The 21,026-nt window shown below is 48.1% G+C and overlaps 1 protein-coding gene and 1 long non-coding RNA gene across 8 annotated transcripts in view; both read right to left on the bottom strand.

Moving 5' to 3' along the window:
• Positions 1-21,026, bottom strand: part of SLC8A1 (solute carrier family 8 member A1) — a 101,008-nt gene that overhangs the window by 52,524 nt on the left and 27,458 nt on the right. The window lies entirely within an intron of this gene.
• LOC118165053 lies at positions 10,134-14,475 on the bottom strand. Its single transcript, XR_004749836.1, has 2 exons — positions 14,334-14,475; positions 10,134-14,236 (listed from the first exon to the last, which is right to left on the bottom strand). It is a non-coding gene; the product is annotated as an uncharacterized LOC118165053 (long non-coding RNA).

Below are 21,026 nucleotides of genomic sequence, written 5' to 3'. Positions count from 1 at the left end.
AAGACAGCCCAGACAAGTTTGAAAGTGAGGGTCGTATTTATCCCTTGTGTATCACTCCATCTGAACATCCGCATGCTCTTAGAGGGCCTGCAAACATGATTCCCTCCTGGTTTCCCACCCTATAAACCTCTCAGCGAGGATGTTTCTCTTCTCTTGAGTCCAAGCAAGGAAGACAAAGCAGCTCTCTCCAGCATAACCAGTGTCTTTGCAGGCACTGCTGTGGCCCGGAGCAGGGCTGGCACGAGCTAATGGGTCATCTACACAACTTGCTGCTGTGCCGTGGACACCTCTGGCACGGCTGCATGAGTGGTGATGGAGATACCTGTCTGGACTGAAGCATCTGTAGAAGGAGACCTAGCTGCTCCTTCCTGGGTGAAAGGAGGGGACAAGGTGTTTGGCTCAGCTGCTACCTTAATCCCAACCCTAACCAGGCTGTGGCAATGAGGAGGTCCACCCTACTGTAAGGGGAACAAGCTCCAGTCCCAGGACAAGGTCAAAACTTGTTGTTGATAACAACCTAACATTATGGTCAAGAGACGCCCAAGTCTCCTATGCAATCAAACCCGGATCAAGAGAGCAATAAGGCCAGTTCTCTACATACCAAAGTTCACATTTCAGATGCTTGCTTTTATCAACTGCAGTATCAGCTTGCGTGATCTGAGAAGTAGTGCCCTACAACTCTGTTTGTGACAGTTCTGGCTCTAAATATTCTCTCTGAAGTACTAACTGCCTTTATGGAGGGAGTTTTTCCCAGCTTTCCTCTTGAATTTAAGAGATCTTGGATCCTTAAGCAAGGCAGAGTAGATCACTGCATTTGTGTCAAATCCACCTGCTGCTCTGGCTTAGGAAAAAAATCATTATTTCCTCTAAATGTCCACGATTTTCTTCAGAGGAATAAGATTACTATCCAAAAATGTCTCGTTAGAAACTTTTTTTTATTTTTATTTTTTATTTTTATTTTTTTTCCCATGGAAGTTATCTTGCAATTCTTAGCTGAAAATTTCAAGCCCTCACCATCCTCAAAATAAAATGTTTAAGAATCAAATTTTAGATTCCTATTCCATTGCTTTAAGTCCTCATTGTTTCTCTTTCTTATCCATTTCTTTTATTCCCATCTTCTCATTAATTTTTTAAAACTGTCAATAATGGAGGGAAAAACTGCTCTCTCACTTCTTATAGCTAGAGACCTTCTAAAGCTGAAGAAATTCGGAAACCATATAAAGTTACAACAGCTATGGTTTTACTTTACATTTGCCATACCAGAGATTTCTTGCCACAAACCCAAGGAAATCTGGAACAGATGAAGAGTAGAAAATGAAAAAAAAAAAAAAAAGTTTAAGAAAGAAAGAGAATAATAATAATAATAATAAAGAACAAATAATTTATTCCCCAACCTTCCCTGTGACTTGACAGTCACCTATCATCCTGTCTGGCAAGATGGAATAGCCAGAAAGTGAATGCGAAGTATCTAGGTTTTGGGTTGGTTTAGGATTTTTTCCTGGGTTAATCTAGCATTTTTTTTTTTTTTCCATGCTGTGAGGTTTTGTATTATTTCAATTTTCTTGTCTCCCTTTTCAACCAGCTCTATCCTTCAGACTGCATAATAATTTTGCCTGTTTAATATTTCTCTAGCTCATCTTGCATTTGCTTCCAAAAATAGGGCTCGGCACTAATTATTTCTGGTTCTGGAAATAATTAACTCAGACAAGAGCCCTCCCCATACGCAACCTGCCTTGCTCCTGCCCACACATCGCATTGTGTCTACATTTATCACGTCCGAACACAGTTCCACAATCCTTTGTGCAATGAAAATTGTTAGAAGCAGGGTGCCATCCCCTGCCCTGGTATTTTGGTGGCCCTCAGCTCCAAATACACCCCAAAGCCTCCATTCTGGTGAACTTGTGCCTCTTGGGACACACTACCTTATATAAATATACGAAGGAAGTCTAGTGGTGGGCAGTTTCCTAGTTACATGCTATTTGTCTTCCGCACCAAGCATCCATTTACCGCTGGTGAGATACGGAGAACGAAGGCTCTGGGGCATTATCAGCCTAAGTCAACACACACTATTAATAATCATTACTTCTGCACTGCCTATTGCTCGGCACCCCCAGCTGGATTAGCTCTGGTTTTTGCATCCCAGCTGCACACATGCTTATTAGCACACCGTCTTTACAACCAATGCAATTACTAGGCAGATTACTAAATGCTGCATATATGGCAAAAAGACTTTTCTTATCTCGTGAACCATCACAAAACCTCCAGGGGTAGAAAACAATAATGAAGTAATTGTCACAGAGATTAACTAATTTTTCCCCCATATGTGCTTGAGCGTTTGCTTTTTTTTTCCGGTTTGCACATGGAATTGCCCCGATCATTCTGGCAGTACCAGTGCCAGGCACTGTAATGTATGGTAAGAGGAGTAGCAGGCGAGTGCCTGCCTGGGGACAGATCCTATGTGCAGGCACAGACACTTGGGGAAGGACCAGAGAAAAGTGCATGAGTTCAGATAGGGATGGATGCTACCCCAGAATCGCCAGCCCCTGGCTATTTTCAGAACTTGACTGAATAAGTTCGTCTGCTTTTAATTCTGAAGCATAATATTTACAAGTCCTTTAAACTCTCTGAATTAAGAAGGAAAATAGAAAGAAAGGAAAACCTGGAATAAGGACAAAGCAAACAAAAAAATGTTTCCACAGAAGCCTCCTGATACCTCTTCATGTCCCATGACAGACAGAAAGATAAAAGCTAAAATCTTAACGCTTCCTACTTCCAACATGTGGCTGCCCAGGGAGGTGGTGGAGTCCCCATCCCTGGAGGTATTTAAGAGACCTGTGGACCTGGCACTAACGGACATAATTTAGTGATGGGACTCAGGGGGTCAGGTTGATGGTTGGACTTGATGATATTGAAGGTCTTCTCTACCCTAGATCCTATGATTCTGTGGGCAGAAAATCTTGGCTTTGCAAGGGGACACCAGGGATCCACACTGCTGTGGGCCATTGTGCTCTGTGTTTCTGCTGCCCAAAGCCCTGGCTGTCCTGCCTGATGAAGATGGATCCTTGTGAGGTTCAGCAAACAAACATTCACAAGTTTTTGGAAAACCCCATATCTCCTGGGTGCATGATGTGTGGTCACCAAGCTCCTGAGACTGGAGGCTACCTTGTATTTTTCTTTATAATGCACATTAAGATATATGGATTGACCAGAAAGATGCACAGCATGGCTGCTGTTTCTCTCCTCTTGCTTGACAGCTCCACTAGGGGGGAGCTGAAAGGCATAGAGCCCACCCCAAAGCCCCCCAGCTGGCAGGGCAGCTGGAGCAATGACGCATGCCAGGACCTTCCCATGGGCTAGTCCCAGGGCCCTGTGCCTCAGTTTCCCCTGTAAAGTCAGGAAGGCAAGATCTGTTTTTATGTTTAGGCAACACACAGAGGGACACTTTTGGGGCAGGAGCCCCCATGCACTCAGGTTCATTCCCATTCACAGAGCGTCAGGCAAATGGGATATGCTGAATGCTGTCTTGAGCTACACACAGCAGGGCAATGATTTTCCTCACTACCCTGACATCTATTTTTAAACTATTGCATATGTTCCCTTTCATTACCAGTCACACTCATTTGCTTTGAAAGGAGGTTACAAATAAGGAGAAAGCCCCTCGTTAATTAAGTGACTGGATGGGTCCATGCCTTTGGCTGAAGTGATTTATTGCCTCCTCCCTCTCTTAGCAGCCACACAGACTTAAAGGCTGCATGAGGAAGAGCTGCTCAGCTCTGGTTTTGGAACAAACTGGGCAAACAACGTTTAAGAGATGGGATTAACCCAAGCTGTTGGCTCTCTGCCTTTTAACCTCTTGGTTCTTTGGAACTGGAGAATCTCAGAATAGCTGAGGTGGGAAGGGACCTCTGGGGCCCTCTGGTCGAGGCCCCTGCTCAAGCAGGGCCACCCAGAGCTGCTTGCCCAGGACCACATCCAGATCCCCAAGGAGGAGACCTCACAGCCTCTGTGGGCACCCTGTGCCAGGGCTCTGTTACCCACACAGTGAAGTGCTGCCTGATGGTCGGGGGAACCTCCTGTGTTCCTGTTTGTGCCCACTGCCTCTTGTCCTGGCACTGGGCACTGCTGAACAGAGCCTGGCTCTGCCCTCTTTGCACCCTGCCTTCAGGGATTTATACACACCGATGAGATCCCTTGATGAAGCTTCCTTTTCTCCAGGTTGACCAACCCCAGCTTGCTCAGCCTTTCCTCACAGGAGAGGTGCTCCAGCCCCTTCATCACTTGGTAGCCCTACATTGGACTCTTCCCAGTATGTCCAGGTCTCCCTTGTACTGGGAAGTGCAGGCCTGGGCCCAGCACTCCAGGTGTGGCCTCACCAGTGCTGAGCAGAGGTGAAGGATCAGCTCCCTCCACCTGCTGGCAGCCCAGGAAGCTGGCAGCCTTGTTCGGTTTTATTTACATTGGAGCACCAAAACTTGCTCCAAAACTTGGAGCATTTCTGAAAGCCATGGACACCGACAGAACAAAGGGACTGAGATTTCCTAAAATCTCATTCTACAGGGACAGAAAAGCATGGAAATTACCCCATTTTCTGCTAAACCAGACAATAATGTCTGCCATCCTCAGTCAGTCCCAGCAGCTGACATACAGACAGGTCTCAAGCTGCCTCGAGGGAGAAGGCCAGAAAGCGCCACCAGGAGAAAAACAACATAAGGAATAACACAATGGAAAGAGGAAAAAAAAATTAAACAAGCTTCAACAGCCATCATGGAAGCAGAAAATAAGATCCTGGCCTCCAACAAGGTGTTCAATGCCTTGGTTCTGCGCATCAGAAGAGCTCAGGCAGGCAACCAGAAGGATGTTATTTGGAGCAGCTTGCTGGCTTTCCCTGGAGTTTAATAATAGCAACTGTATTTATAAGACTAAAATGTTTTTGTTAAAAGGCTAAGTAGTGGTATGTCACGCTAGTCACTTTAATTTAAAATAAATTCTAAAAGTTCTCACTGGAAAGGCTTGCAGCAAACTATAAATACATGCAATATGCAGATGGATTTTTTTGAAAGCAGATTTATTCTTCTTCAGAGACACTAAATTGCACAAGAGCACAGCATTTCTGTGGCACAAATTTCCAGAGGCCCCGGGAGTCAGGATTTCTAACTGATCTTGCTGCGGTTATATTTTTTTTTAGCCCTTCTGCATGGAGTGGCCACGAATCCCTGGATTCCAATCGCACGGACAGCATCCATCCCCAGTTCTGGGAGAAACCAGAGAAGGATGCAGGCGGCCCTTTTCATTGCATGCGTTCATCCCCTTCACAAGCCCAGCATTTTGGATCCCACTAGCTTCCCTTCTTGTGGTGCTCGCAGGGAGCCTCGCAGCGCTGCTGATGGTCTCCCTTTGGCTCCTGAGTGCTGACGGAGCGCGTGATGCCAGACGTGTGCGTTGCCCTAGCAGCAGTCCCACAGCAAAGCAACAGAGCTGCGGCATGGCACGGAGGGCAGAGGTCCTCCACGGCCACGCGGGGCCTCAGCCCCGTCCTTCCAGCACACCCTGGGGTTAGGCAGCTCCAAGGCACACTCCCCTTGAGTGCCTTTTGCCAGGGGTAGCGGTTGTAAAAGACAATGCCGGTGAATTCCTTAGAAGGGGCTGAAGTTAGCCTGCTACCAGATAGCGGGAAATATTTATAATGATCACTTCCAACTGCAGCCTTTCATCTAAAATCTAAACAGAAAGCTGAAATCCCCAGGCCTGTAAGTTGATACCTTGGCTATATATGGTCAAAGAAAAGGATGCTAAGTTCCTAGCAATGAGATCCATTAACCTCTGTTAAAATTAACAAGCCCGCATCGTCAATCAGCTTTGAGGCATGATTGCCATGCGGCGTGCGCAAAGAGCTCTGCTTTCCCGTGGATGTCTCAGCGTGCCGCGCTCACCACCACATCTGCAACAGCGCCTGGAAATGCACAGAGACGCCCCCCTGCCTCATGCCGTCCTGAATTATAAAGCTCTATTAACTATTGCAAAGTCATCGGGTGAGCCACGGGGCTCTGGAAGTGCAGCACCGCTGAGCAGAGGCAGGGTGTTTTGCACGATGCTCACTGGCAAGGAGTTTTTTTTTTTTTTTTTTTTTTTTTTTTTTTTTTTTCTGGTGCTCAGGTTTGCAGAAACAGGATGGAGGTGTTTCTTGCTGCCCTCCTCTGCTCCTAGCTGAGGCTTTGCTAATGTAACACCCCAGATGTCAGCTTTGTCCTCCCTTCCTCCGGCTGGCAAATTTTTGCCTACCTCCCAGCTTTTGGATTTAGTGTGACACTGAAAGAGGCACCGACTCTCGCTTTGCTGTGCCAGTGGGAGGGCAAGGCCATCACCTCTTGGGTGAAACACAGGGTAGGGATGCATGCTCAGGTATGACTGCAGACACATGGGCTTGAAAACCAGCGTGGCAGAAGTGGGCGAAGAGAACGGGTCCGTAGCTCCTGAAGAATCATTAGCTTAGGCCTGAGATATCAGCAGCTTTCCCCGTCATGCTGCTGAGCCCATGCACTCCATCACAGAGATGGTTTCATGCTCAGGAGCAAAGAGCAGGTACCCGTGCTCTCAGTCCACTGTGTGTAGGCTTCCAACAGCTCACCCATAACGTTAATGGTAAACCAGTCAAGTGGGCTTGCCAGCATGCATTCATCTGGAGCTGGAGCCCACAACACTTGGTTCTCATTGAGAGATCAGTGACTGCACAGGGCGTCCCATAAGGCAGCCCGACAGGCAGATGAACTCTAGTCCCGCCGGGACAGGCTGCTTCTTTTTCACTGCGGCTGGATGCCTCCCCTGCTACCAATTAACTTTGTGTGACTGTTTCAAGGAAACAGCAGTGAACATCTGAATTTCAAAAACAGAGATTATAAAAGAAAATGCACGCTTCCTTTTCTGAGACCTAACATGCTGCCTCAACCTGCTTATTGTTACCGGGCAAACAGCAGCAAATTCATTTCTGCATATGTCCTGCCATATGCGGTGACAAAACCACGAGAACCGTTTCTATTTAAACACAAGCCCTCTTTTGTTTCTCTTTCTGTAACTCACGCTGCATCTCAGCAGAGCACAGTCACAAAACCACCAACCACCCAGGTTTTGATCTCAATCAATGCCAAAGTGCCGCTAAAATCAACTGGCTTTGCCACAGCAAACGGCGAGCTCACGGGGCAGAAGCAACCATCAAACACAATGAGCCTCTTTGCAGTGACGACGAGGAAGAAGAAGCTGGCTTGAGAGCTGCAGCTTAAAATAACAATAAAAAAAAATAAAAATAAACCACCACGGCTTTTGCTGGTAATGATTATGTGGGCTGTATCACAGTGCATATTTGGCCACAGAAACATCTTGAGATGATGAAGAAGGTGAAGACAGTAATTCTGATATGCTGCTTTTCGTCTAGTTCTGAGCATGAGAGTGGAGCTTTGGGGCAGCCCCTTACATCCTCCCCAGGATACTATAGAGGGGTCATGCAGGGTGCAAAGCATCTGACAGTGGCCCTGGGCTGCTCCCAGCTCCTGCAGTATGACAGTGTCCCTGTGAGGTCCCCTGCTTGCTGGGTTCTGCATTTATCCTGGCACCTCACAGCAGATCTTCCAGGAAACCACCTGGACAGGGTGCACAGCCTTCAAGTGCTGGCATCTCCGCCGCACCTCGAGACAGACTGTCTGCAAGTCACTTTTCCTCACTGCTAAAAATACCCATCTTCCATATATCCACAGGTTTGCAGATGGGAGTTTATAGTTCAGCAGCTCCCCCCTCACCTTATCCTGCTTCTCCAGGACCTGGGAGGCGCACAAGGCCATGAAACTCTGAAAATGAACAGGGGAAATGGGGGTGGAGGGGACAGAGGGGAAGCTGGGTTTGGACACAGGGTCGATAGGAGGAAAGGAAATATATGACTGTGGGAAGAAGGCAGAATAGTGCTTTCCAACCCCAGAAGAGCAAAAATAGGGTTATGGTGTGGTGATACCCTGATGCCTGCTGACCCTTCCCAGCTTCCCCACTTGCTCCAGAGCCATTTTGCTGTCAGTAGTCATCTTTTCTGCATTCCTCAGAAGCCTGGTTACCTCTGGCCACCAGTTGGGTTGGTAGCTGTTGGATTTTCTCTCTGAAATTTCAGCAGATAAAACCCAGGGGTTTAGCTACAGGGGAAAAAAATATCCCCAGGTTTCTCTTCTTTTATACTCAACTAGACTTAAAAAAAAATGAGCTGCCTTTGTCTGCAGCTGATAGCTTTGAGATTTCCGAAGAGCTCCTTTGCTGAAGGAGCAGTCGTGGAGCCTACAAACAAAAACTGCCACAAGAAGAGCCACAAGCCTTCCTGCTTGCTTGAAGGCATTTCCAGCCCTGGCAGTCACTGAGCTGGCTACCCCCTTGCCAGGCTGCACCACCCTCACACCTCTTCTGCCAGGGATGGGAATTCTCCATCCGTCTGCCAGGAGCTGCTCCCAAAACCCTGGCACCCCCAGGTACAGGGCAAAGAGCGAGCAGGCTCCCGTTCCCCTGCCGATATGTTCTCCTTCCTCCACTCTGCTCCCAGCTGACAAGATAATGAGGAAGAAGAAGTACAAGCCTGAAAAAAACACGTCTCTGGTGAGAGCATTTCAAAAGGCAGCCAGCTTCCAGCAGGCAAGAACTATTTGCCACCACATCAATTACGTACGGAGATGAGAGAAGGTGGTTGACAATGAGGAATTAGATAATGAAAGCTCTGACATAACTCATGCCTCCTCCTCCATCACATTTGAACCCCAGCCGGTGTGACTTCACCTCTGCAGTGGGACCCTGGCATAGAGCCTGCCCAGCTCAGGAAATCCCTACAAGTCACTGGTTTCCGTGTTGCAATGTGGTTTTCTGCCACTGAGAACAGGAGCAGACATTTTATTTTGCCCCAGGTGTCTTCTCTAAAAACAAACCAAATACCCCTGTAAAATCTCTGTGATTCCTCTTCTTCTGGATTTTTTTAAATGAAAAACAAGTGAGCTTCTGTGATAAGTTTCCAATTTTCCTCATTTTCACTGGGAGGAGAAATTGCAGCGAGGAACTTCTGAGGAAAAGCCCACAGTCAAACATTTCCCCAGGCCCAGCTGTTGTAGGACTGAAAACCACCATGCCTGTACAACACCTGTCCCCCAGGGATGTAACCGAAAGGACCTGTGCAGGCCACCTCGAGCAGCCTCCACACACGTAGCTGTGTCCCGTTCAAGGCTTAGATCAGCTGTGAGACGAAGCCTTCCTTCGCAGGCTGTCACTGGCTTTTAAAAACTGATGGCCTCTGTCCCAACACAGCCTGCCGGCAGCCAGATCCCACCGTGGAGAATTAAACCTCACTCAGGTGTGGGGGTCACTTGGGCTGCTTGGACACACCAGCAGGCCGAGAAGATCCTCAGGAGACATGAGGTGGGCTTTCCAGGGGGGTTTACTAGTCCTGGCAATGAGAGGAGAGAAATCCCACGGGCAAGGGGAAAGCAAGCTCACAGCCTGGTCGGTCTCTGCATGCCCGTTTCATGCAGTAGGCTCACACCACCCTACCGCATTAATGCCACACGTCTCTTTCCCTGTTAGCAGTCATTAGTGCCGTTATGCCGGGGAGCTAACTGCTGCCAAATCAAGGCCCCCGCTCACAGCAGCTGGTGCAAAGAGAACATCATTTTTGCTTCATTTTTAATGATCCAAATGCAAGCCTAAAGCTACCCGCGTTCAAATGCGTTAGCAGAGCTCACCAGTTCCCCTCTAATTAGTACATGTGCCGAGGCTCAAGAAGAGATAAACGAATAAAGCTCATGCCACGAACCAAAGGGCTCTGTGCCCTGCTCCCCACAGCTGCTGGTGGACATCTCCACGCTCAGCTCCGGGTGCAAAGCAGCTCTGCAACTCCTCCACGCTCCTTTGCAGGATTCCCTGTCACATAACAAGGGTGCTAGAAGCAACTCACTGCTCGGAAGGAGCTGTTGCACAAGCTGCACGACATAAAATATACCTTTTAAACCTACAACCGTATTTTTTATGTTTTTTTTTTTTTTTTTTTTTTTTTTTTGAGACATTGAGATCCTGAAGTGTTATTGCTTTGACTTCTGACATTTTTTTTTTTAATTATTATTATTATTTTTAAAGCATTTGCCTGAAATTCAGACCCCGCTTAAGTTTCCAGAGTTAATGTATTAAAGTTTGGTTCAAGCCATGACTTGAATTTTCTGTGAAGCAATAAAATAAATAAATAAATAAATCACAACTCCTAGTTCAGTTAATTTCTTCAGACTGCCAAACTAATTTATGCACTTGCAACTTTCCTCAAGAGTAAAAGCTTTCTTCCCTAGGTAAATACTATTCACAAAAATCAGTATTTTCCCCTGATTTACAGCAAAGCAGTTTTAAACCTCTGCTCTAGCTGGGACAGAAGTCATCGACACAATCACAAATATGGAGCTTTTCACATTACCTTTTTCCTTTCTGTCTCTTATGGGTACATGGATATAGCCACCCACACAAAGCGTGGCTACCTTGGCACCAAAATGCTGATCAATAACAGGACAGTACAGACCACTTTAGCTCTCCCTTTTCCATGCACCATTTGAAATCAAGTTGGCCTTGACGGCGATTTTTCTTGGCAAGGCCTGAAGAATTCTCTTTTCTTTATTACTTTTACCGTGGCTGCCTAGTGCCAAGCCAGGGCTCTCCCTGCAAGTACACTGAAGCTGAAACTTGTGCAATACCAGCTCAGTGAATTTAAGACATGGATGTCAAACTCATACTGTAGCAAGAGCCCAGCAGCTTTTCACAAGTAGCTATTGCAAACACCAGTAGCCCAGCCTTGCTCTCGGCTTCAGTGGGACAAGGGGCTTTTGGATGTGAACCCAAACATATTGCAGCTCTGCAAGCACTCACTTGCAGCTGGGGGGAAGCACTCATACAAATGTGATTTTTCCTTTTTTATCATGTATTTTGAAGGTTTTGTACCACGTGTGTGGCCAAGGGTCCAGGTAGGCTGCTGTGGTGCTGCCTGCACCCTGCTGATGGACTTTCCTCTCCTCGACTTTGCACCTGAGACCTGGCCATAGAATGTCCCAACATGGTATCAGCATGCAATTAGCCTGGCTGTGAGATTATGATGATCAGGGCTGAGAATCAAAGCTGCCCACACCAGCACAGCCTGGCATGGAGGCGATCGATGTCTGCTCTCACAGGTCTCCTCCTCCCTGTGCTGCCAAAGCTCTCCAACAGCTTCTCAGGATCTCCACTAAAAATGCACTGCTTCAGCAGCGTAACGAGCTCCCCAGGTTAAGTCTTTTACTGACTCCCTGCAAATCACTGAAAAGACAAACTGCTGTTTCAGTTCATTAGCAAGTGCTTTATAGAAATGTGTTTGTATATTCGCAAGAGACCAAGACACTCATTCATTCTAGGCCCAGGAAAACTGGCACTGAGGAGCCTCTCACCTTCCCTTTCAGCTCTGCAGGGTGGAGAATAGAGAGCAATTCTCCCCCAAGAAACACAGCAAATTCTCCCCTGGCACAGCAAGGGCCAGACAGGGCTCTCTGGATTCTATTCAGCATTTTTTCTTAAAACCCCAACTCTGGGAGCTCTGGGATTCAACAAGAAATTTAATTTTCACCTAAAACACAATGAGTGAAGAACCCCCTGAGGGTTGAGCTCTTGGCTCTGCAAAGGAAAACATCACCAGAAACACTCAGACAAATAAAATAAACCTCATGGCATTGGCATCGCTTGCAGCTCTGGTGAGGTTTAAGCAACCAAACCACCAGGGAAGCTGTCTGTGACAGCACTGCAAATGTGACCCACAGGTTCTGCACATGGACCTGGAAGAAACAGGGGACAAAGACCAGGCAAGAGAGAAGAATCCCAGGAGACAAGGATGCAGAAAAAGGAGCTCAAGGCTTTTGGCTGTGCTTTTCAAACTTACTGCCTTCAGGCACTTTATATTTGCTAATTAAAGCAGGCACCACCTCCTTTCACACCCAAGGCTGAGCTAAAGCCTTTCTTAAGGGTTTGTACGTAGTTGCTGAGGGAGAGGAATTTTAGAAAACTTCAGGGTGCCTCTGCAGTTCTCTGCCAGATGATACAGATCCATCCAAGCTTTCCCTCCTCATTTTTTTTTTTTTTTTACTACATTAATACCCAGAAGCACCTTTGGGATAAAAGCTACTCTTGCCGCCCACAAAGCTTGCAGACTCTGCAAGCCCAGAGCACAATAGTAAGCGTCTGAACACAAGGCAGACACTTTGCAGGGAAAGAAAACTGCCTTCCTAGCATGGGGAGGGCAAGGTAAAGGATCAGAGGTCAGGGGCTATTTGTGCTCTGGAGGCAAAGGGGAAGTAGCTGTGTTAGTGGCTAGAGCAAACTCGTGGGAAAATAACCTCAGAGAACCTTGCAGAACTGTGGAGCACAGGGGAATGTCGGCGTGGTGCTCCCTGGAGATGCCAGGAGGCCCTGGCTGGCAGGCACAGGGGCAGGAGCTTTGTCTCTTGCATTTTGGCTTCTCCTGAGCATTGGGAGAAAAGGCCACAAAGGCTGTTTCTCTGCCTCAGGCCAAGTATACCTGTGATCTTCTCCAATTTCCCTTATGTTTTCAGGATAGCGTTGTCTCCTCTTCATCACGTTTCCGTTGCTCAGTGTTTAGGTGTCAGAGCAGAGCAATCCCCACATTTAGCGCCCCAAAGGGATCAGGTTCCCATTACCCACTATGGCAAAGGGAGGACACCATGCAGAAATAAGGAGCTGGTATCCCAGTGGAATTTTCCAAGGTCTTCTGATCAAATATGCTTGCCAGGTGAAGTTTCAAATGCATAGCCCCTCATCCACCACCACCTTCAGATCTGTTCATTAGCACCTTCGGGAGAGCTTTCCAAGACCGCCAGTTCTCAGGGGGCTGACACACGGTGCTTTAATTGTATATAATTAAATACTGCTCCCTTATCTAGATTTCAAAGTTGGTTGTTGGGGCTTCAGCACCAGTGCTCTCTTTCCTGCTAATTAGCTTCCTTAATCCGTGCAGCCTTGCTTCTTCCCCCACGGGGATGGGGCTCTCCTGCAGGGAAGCCTGGATTGCAACTAATTATTAGCAAAGGAGAGAGCCGGCAGGCGAGCACCGGCCCTGTACCAGATAGTTGTTGTGAGCAAAGGGCCTAGATGGGGTGGCCACAGGGAAGCTCTGAAGGTTGCGCGTGTATGGACGCGTTTGGTCTTTGCTCCTTCTGTAGGTTGCTTTGCATGTTACCCCATGACCCGTTTACAGCAGAAAACCACCCAGGATGGAAGCCACCTGCCTGAAGTGCAGCTCACACCATGGTTGCTTTTGCCTGGCTATCACAGACAAACAGGAGAGTTCCCAAGACCTCATCTGCCCCAGTCCTGTCCTAAAAGAGACAACATGCTGAGCACCTCCAGTAAATCTTCAACCAGTGCCTCTACATTGACCTCTGCTGTTGACAGAGGTTACCCACTCCCCCGAGCCACTCCTGGGTGGACCCATATGTACTCGGAGGAAATTCCTTCCTGTCTAATTTGAATTGCCTCAGCTGCTGCCTCAAGACCCTGCAGACATGGATTGCCCTTTACATAGCTCAAGGCTTAGCTCTTCCCTAGGCTGCTGTCTAAATTAAACAGTCTGAGTTCTCGCAGCCTCTCTCCGTGGGTCACATTTCTCAGACCACCAGTCATCTTCTGCACTTTCCTCTGGACTCTCCCCAGCTTCTTCTGGAGTTGGTGAATATCTCCGGGATGACGTCGGCCTCATTCATTGCAAAAGCATGACATTGTGAGCTCAGATTTGGCTGCTGGGTCACGATGGCAGCCCCTGCCTCAGTCGCTCCCCCCCCACACTTAAATTTGTGCTTGTGGCAGTTCTTGCACAAGCACTTGTCTTTACAGCACCCTGCTTCCTCTCAGCCCATCTCTCTAAATCCCCATGTTGGCTTTGATAATGCTTCCAACCTGTCCACACTACCTGCACGCTTCAACAACAAACTTTTTCTTTCTGCTCCCAACCAGCTCCAGTTCAGGGTGAGCACCCGCTGAACGCCTTTTCACTCCCATCCAGTGCCACGTTTCTCTTTTCAGACAGGTTTGACCCCATCACCCCAGTGGCCCACTTAGCCAGCGCTTCCTCCTAGCAGCACTAAGCTAGGCAACATGAAAAGCCCTTCTGAAGCTGAGTTACGTGACAACCGCTCCTTCTCCTGTACCCAAAAACCTGGCATAAAAGGAAATTAGGTTGGCTTGATAAGATTTGTTCTTGACAAATCTCTGCTGGCTGTTATTCATCTCCTCATTATCTTCAAGGTACTTACAAATAATGTGTTGATTTATTCGAAGCTCCTCCAGGTACAGAAGCAGACATAATCCGTCTGAACTGCTGCTGAAGGCGGCTCTGGAGCTTGCCCGCAGATCTCACCTCTCACCCAGGAAAACTTCCAAGGGGACAGCCAGCAGCTCTGAGAGCCCCTTGGGCATTCCCCTACCAACACGAGGCTCAATGTCAGTATCCACGCTTACTCTGAGGACAGGTGGGTTAAATTATCTCAGTTCTTCACCTGTGGTCTTCCTGGAGGTTGTCTCCTGATAGCTCCATGAGCACAGACTGAAGCACATCCAAGGAGAATTATGTTTCTCAGTGGGGTGTGATGTTCAGCTCCCTTCCCCTTCTCCCTCTGCTCTAATGTGTGGGCAGGATGTCTTCTCCTCTAATGCTTGACCAGCTCCTGCTCAACCTGACTCTGACCTGACACACCCACGCTGCTCTGTTACACTCTTCCCTACTCAGCCGACCTATTTTCTGTGGTTTTTGTTTTTTTTTTTGGTATGATTCTTTCCAAGTTCCAGGTCACTGGAGAGCTTGTGAGTCAGGTAAATCTCCTGTTACACTTCCCTCCCTTTCCCCTGTGGTAGGATCATTTGTGCCTGGGCCATTGATACCGACTTTGTTTATATTAGTCTTTCCCTGTGTAGGAGTGATAGCTTATCCCCCTAGGTCCCATCACACATCCAGTCACTAAGGAGGAACATAAATTTCAACAAGCAGGCCTGAAGTGTGAATGCAGATCTACTGAACCAAGCAAATGCAAAGCCCTCTGCAGGCTCTCGGTACCAGGCGAGCCCTGCTCCCCACCTGCACGAGCCAAAGACATCTCATCTCAGATCTTCATCGTTCCCAACGAAACCAGTGTGTCTTGGAGCACAGCATCTGCAGTCTCCAGGCACGTTTCTTGCCCTTATCTCTCGTGTGCTCAGGGGCCAGTGCTGGGGAGAAAGGGTAGGCATAAACTGAAGGGCTGAGAGCATCTGCACTGGGAGGACATCCTCTGGAAAGGGCTTTGCTCCGATCGCGGGGATTCCAGTCTGTGCCCTGGTTCTTCATCAGGGCTCTGTTTCCCACTGCCAGGCACATTTAATTGTCGCTCAGATTGTGTAGGAAGGCATCCAGACACTATGGAAATGGAGCCATATAGGGACTGGACAGCGGAGGCACATGCTGGTCACCCTCTCACTTGCACAGCAGTGGGAATACTTTTTCCCTTACACTAAGATATTTTTAAAGCGGAGAATGCCGCTATTACTTGTTGTCGCCCAGCATCTAGCATCGCCATTCTTGGAAGCCAGCGCAATGCCACCAATGTCAGTGTCAGAAGCATTATTAGCAGACTTTTTGATATCTCCCCAGATGCCCTCAGGCTCAATGGTGTTAGATGTGGAGAGGGCTGACCTTCCCTGCAACCATGCCCGTGACAAAGCAGAGAGCATACCCAGCAGTTCCAGGGCAGAGAGACCTTCACCAACACCGTGGCTGTGAGAGACCAACCTTTAATCAAAGCTCCTGACCTGGGAGTGCTGTGGAAATAAAGTGGTTCAGCAAGACCAGGCTGGGGATCTGTTTCTGACTTGGTGGCTTTTCTGTAGGTCCAGCTTCTCCACTTTGCAGGCTTCGGATGGTGGCAGGTGCTTCTCTGCCCATCTGCACAAATGCTTGGATGTGGTCAGCTGTCTGCTTTTTGTTCTCTCAGTCTTGCTTTAAGCCCACAAAACTGCTTAAGTGCCATCCGCTGAGGTCAGACCCGGAGGCAAGGTGTCGGAGGGAAGAAGGCTGATTCCCAAGGCAGGGGCACAATTTGAACTCGACACTTGTGTCTGAGTCCTGCACACTTTTTTGGGTTGCCTTTACCTTTCGCTGCTCGAGGACTTGCCACATTTGCACAGGAGGGAGAGGGATGGGTCCCTGCTCTGTCGATAAGACCTGTGTGCCACAGCTGGTGCAGTGCCACTGCCAGCAGCATTCAAGCATGTGCCAGGGAAGGAAAGTAGACTGCAGAGCGGGACAGGGCTTCTCCTGCCCCCTGCTCTCGCCTCCCCAGCAAGGAGCTGAGGAGCCGTGCTGTTCTCCAGGGTAACTCTTTCCCATGCCAACAGGCTTTGGTAGGATTGCTGCTTTAATTTCTTAAAACAAGCCTAGATCCTGTGTTTTATAAATTACTACAATGCATTTAATAGGTAGCCTTTTCATAAAGGAACACAGCGGATGTGTACGCAAGCCCTGATGAAGCTAATAACTGCCTCTCAATGGCTTTCAGAGAGTTATTACATATTTAAGATCCAAGCTCCCTTAATCAACCACAGAGATGCAGCTGGCAGCGGTAAATTGCCAACAACAGCTCATTACAAATAAGGAAACATTGGTTTTTCAAGGACAAAAACCGTATCAGTCCTTCAGCTAACCACTCTTGTCCTCACCTCTCTTTCTCCCTGTTCCCCCAAGTGACGTGCTGGCACAACTTGCTTCATCCAGTAACGCAGCCTCGCTGCCTAATCCCCTCCACAGGGGACACCATCAAATCAAGTTCCTAGATCTCATGCACACGCAGAATGACTTATTTGGGCAAGCAGCACAGACTGCATCCCGCGCTCACCCTCCCCAGGCAAGCCACAGGCAGGGCTTGTCCTACAACGCTGTGATGACTTGCCGCAGGAGCACACCCACTGGCTTTACTCTGGGGAGGACCAGATCAGCTCATAAGACACACAGAGACACAGTTCTGCGAATGTACATTGCGGGCTTCAGACCTGGGAATGTATTTTTTTTTTTTTCAGCCTGTGTGTATACATGTGGTGTCCACATCACTCCATGCCTGGCTTGCGTGCACAGGAGAATAGCAAGTGCAAGCCAGGTCTAAATGTGACCATCCAGTGTGCAGCTGGAGGCTCACCAATGCACAGGCAATTTCCAAGCTCAGACCTTCAGTGGTGCTCCTGAGGCATCTGAGAACCTGAAATCCAGCACCCAGCCCTGTACATCACAGGGTTTCGGCTGCAGGCAGCATCTCCCTGTTCCTTGAGGCCCCTACCAGCATTTCTTTCTCCATCCTCTCTGCGACGCGCAGTAAGAGGAGTTGCCACCCTCAGGGATTTTCCATCCTCAGACCAGGCCAGGCTTCCTGACTGATGAACCTGTAGGTACTGTGGGCACTCACATTTTCATCTTGCAGTAGTGAATTTCCTTTTTTTTTTTTTTTTTTTTCATGCCAAACAACCTATCCCCAAACTGTTTTGCTTTTCTGCTTGGTGTTGGAAGGCTCAGACTGCTCTAAACACAACGGGAAGCCAAAATTCAGGTCAATCCCCCTGAAGAAAGTATTTCAGGCCTGTTTGGTTTCTTCCTCCTGCACTGAGGTATCAATCCATAAGGTGCAAAGCAGCAAACACCACAGTGTGGGGTCACCATTTGTGGCTGTTCTTCAATTATGCACCCAAGAATTAGCCTTTAAGCACTTGCAGGCAGCTGGGTGCAGGGGAAAGGGGAAGGCCTGTGACCACCATGCGGCCTTATTTCCCTGGGTGCAACTGAGACAAAAACAGAGTGTTTTAAAAGAGACACTCATGGGTGGAAGACATTAAGACTAACAGTTTGGGAGTGTCCAGGAAAGACTAAACATTTTGTGAACAGAGAGAGGAGAAAGAAGTGAGAGCTCACCCCACTACAGCTGCATCTTTCCCTCTTGGAGAGGGGACAACCAGCTCTTGGTGGAAGGGGAATGCTTGCTTGCTTCTCCTTCAGCCTAGTTTATACCAGTCTGCCACATTGGGATGCTCCTCTCTCCTCGACCGAGTCCTAATGCAAGGCTGGCTGTGCTGGAGGTTTCATTTTTCCTTTGAAGCTGCACGCCATGGATACAAATCTGAGCTAGAGAGGTCCCAGGGCTGAGTCAGGATTTTATTTTTTGCTATTTCTGTAGAAATACCTCACCCAACTTCTTCTGGAAAAGAAAAGGGGAACTTAAAAAAGCAGTACTGCTTGGTTCCCCCCGCCACAATCTATATTTATTGACATCGACATTTTTAAAGAGCTCTTGGGAGGGAGGCTATATGATCTCTGGGGACATTTTCCATAAAAAACATATGGTTTAGCTGGTGTTTGTGTCACTGCTAGTATTTGACTCCTAGAACTTTGCTTCCAGAGAAATGCCAAAGCTGGCTCGGACGAGTCATATACGACGGGCCAAGAATTTCACTCCCTAAGCCTGCAGCAGACACCTTGTATAAAAGCAGCTAAACTATGTGTTTTATGTATTAATACAACAAGATGTATTAACATAAGATTGACGATGCATTTACAGGTGTAACCTTATAGGTGAAGTAACAATACAATTTGTTAGCTATATAATTTTACGTAACATCTTCCTCACTGACTTTTTAATGCAGTAAAAACTTTTCTGCTTGTGGTGTGTGGGGGCAGACATCCAGAGTGCAGTTTGTAATAGCTCTCTAGCTGCGATGTCAGCTCGAGGGAAGCTGCTATTTCTTGACCACGAAAGAACACACAGTTTTCATACCTCTTTGCAGACATCTCTGGAAGAGATGCACCTCCTGATGTTTCAAGACAGCAAGGAGAAGAGATCTCATCAGCTGGGGTAACGATAGCTTCCTCCTCTGAGACAGGAGGGTGGACTCCTTTTGAACTATTTGGCGTTCAGTCAGGAGAAAAAACACACTGGCCAGATGAACCACTGACCTCTTTTGTGATTACGACACTTGGGGCAGGTGGGTGGGCAGGAAGAGCCAGTAGAGAGCCACATCTTACTAGTTCATCTTCTCATCAAGAAAGCTTTAATCTTTAACAGAGATGCAAGGCAAAGCCAGAATCACCTTGCTAAGGATGGCTCCAGAAGAGAGGGTCTCTCTTAAACTTATATTGTAGCACCTATGGATGTCTTGGAACCCCAGGTGCCTGTGGAGCATCACCAAGATGCTAGCCTTGCAGAGACACAAGTTGGACATCTATAGCTTTCCCACATAGCTGTCAGGATAAAGTATTCCACAGGGGGACCAATATCTTCTCCACTGTACGTCTCTTTTTGTACATCTCTTTGGCACTTACATTGCTATTTTGTGTGTTCTGGGAAAGGAGACATCAACAGATTGCAAAATGGGAAACTCTCTCTGGACTCTGTGAACAAATAGCATGTTATGTAATTGGGCCTTTTAGGAAGTGGAGGAAGATTTCCAGAAGATCAGCTCCCTCCCAGCAGTTCCTAATTTTACTGGGTCTTAACCAGAAAGCAAGCCCTCTAATAACAGAGACTTGCACACGGTTTTCTTTCATCTTTCTGTCCTCCTGCACTTGCCCTACCTTCGTTGTTAGAGACCCAGAGAAACATACCTTGCTCAATTTTATAGAGCTGATCGATACAGCCTTGAATGACAGCTGAAGAGACACTGAAGAAAGGGCAGCAAAGCGATCTCTTGGCCACCACAGAATGGGAAATATTGAAGTTTTAGAACTTTGGGTCAAATATGCTGCAGAATTGCACGATTCTACATAGCTAAGATTTAGCTGAAGCACAACACTAACAATGACGTGGCAAACAGGCCTTAACTCCAGTCCAAGTAACTAGCAGTCCAACTAAACTAACAGTCCACATATTGTGCTAGCCATCTTCCCTGTTCCTGTCAGGAATAGGAGGCAGTTGCAGGGAGGCGAGAGAGGATGCCCCTAAGCAGCACCTCAGCTTCAGGACCACGCTGTCTTTGTGCTGCAGGGCTGTCCTGAACTTGCACCCAGGCAAACGTGGACTTGTGGGAACTCTTCTGCAAGTCAGCTCATACCATCCAACACCTGAACAGGGTCTGTAGCAGCTATGTGTTAGATGGATGCCTACTACCGGCCGGACACGTGGACAGATGGCAAATTGTAAAATCACTGCCATCCTTCTCCCAAAGTACTAAGGTATGTGTGTGTCTTCTCCCACCTGAACAAGCCCTTTGGTAAACACATGGTCCTGCAGCTGCCACCTCCTCTCACTCCATCCACCGAACTCTCTTCTGCTCCAGGCTGCCAAGTCCTAAACTGCACGCTGGTGCTTCCCACATGCTGTTTCTCCCTCCCGGTGGTACTGGGGGGAGATTGTTTAAAGACAATAGAGACATGATGGCAATGCCCTGGCATCTGCACACAAAAAACCACGCTCAGCTTTCTAAGAAAGCTGTTTTCCCCATATCTCGCTTGGCGTGCACATGCAGATAGCCTGTTAGAAAAGGAAGGGAGAGGCTTGCAGCAGAGAGGGCACACCAGCACTCCCTGAGAGGCCAGGGCAAAGCCCTGACAGGATGTGGCCAGCCCACTTCCAGCACACCCCCTACTTACTACGCTGCTGACAAAAGCCGACAGCAAAGAGTTCAGTGGAGGAAAGTCCACCAGCAGCAGCACGGCGGGACGCGGTGCCGTGCCGGCAGAGGGAAAGCAGCGCCGCCGCATAGCCCAGCCCCACATCAGATATCTCAGATATCTCAGCAAGAGTGCTGGCTCCAGGACAAGGGGGAAGCCCGAGCCCCTCTGAGTGCTGCCTCAGAGCCACGTAATCACGTTGCATCTTGGGGGAACTGAAATCAAACATCAAGGTCTTCCTGACGGCAGCCCAGTTTTGCTAGCAGCGAGTGACCTGGTTAAAAAGTAAAGAGCCTTCAGGGGATGTCCTTATAGCCTAGTTCACTGCATC

This window comes from Oxyura jamaicensis, chromosome 3 (genome assembly GCF_011077185.1).
Source record: "Oxyura jamaicensis isolate SHBP4307 breed ruddy duck chromosome 3, BPBGC_Ojam_1.0, whole genome shotgun sequence".
Taxonomy (NCBI): domain Eukaryota; kingdom Metazoa; phylum Chordata; class Aves; order Anseriformes; family Anatidae; genus Oxyura; species Oxyura jamaicensis.
Note: the sequence above shows the minus strand (reverse complement) of the source record. Positions and strands in the feature narration are given on the sequence as shown.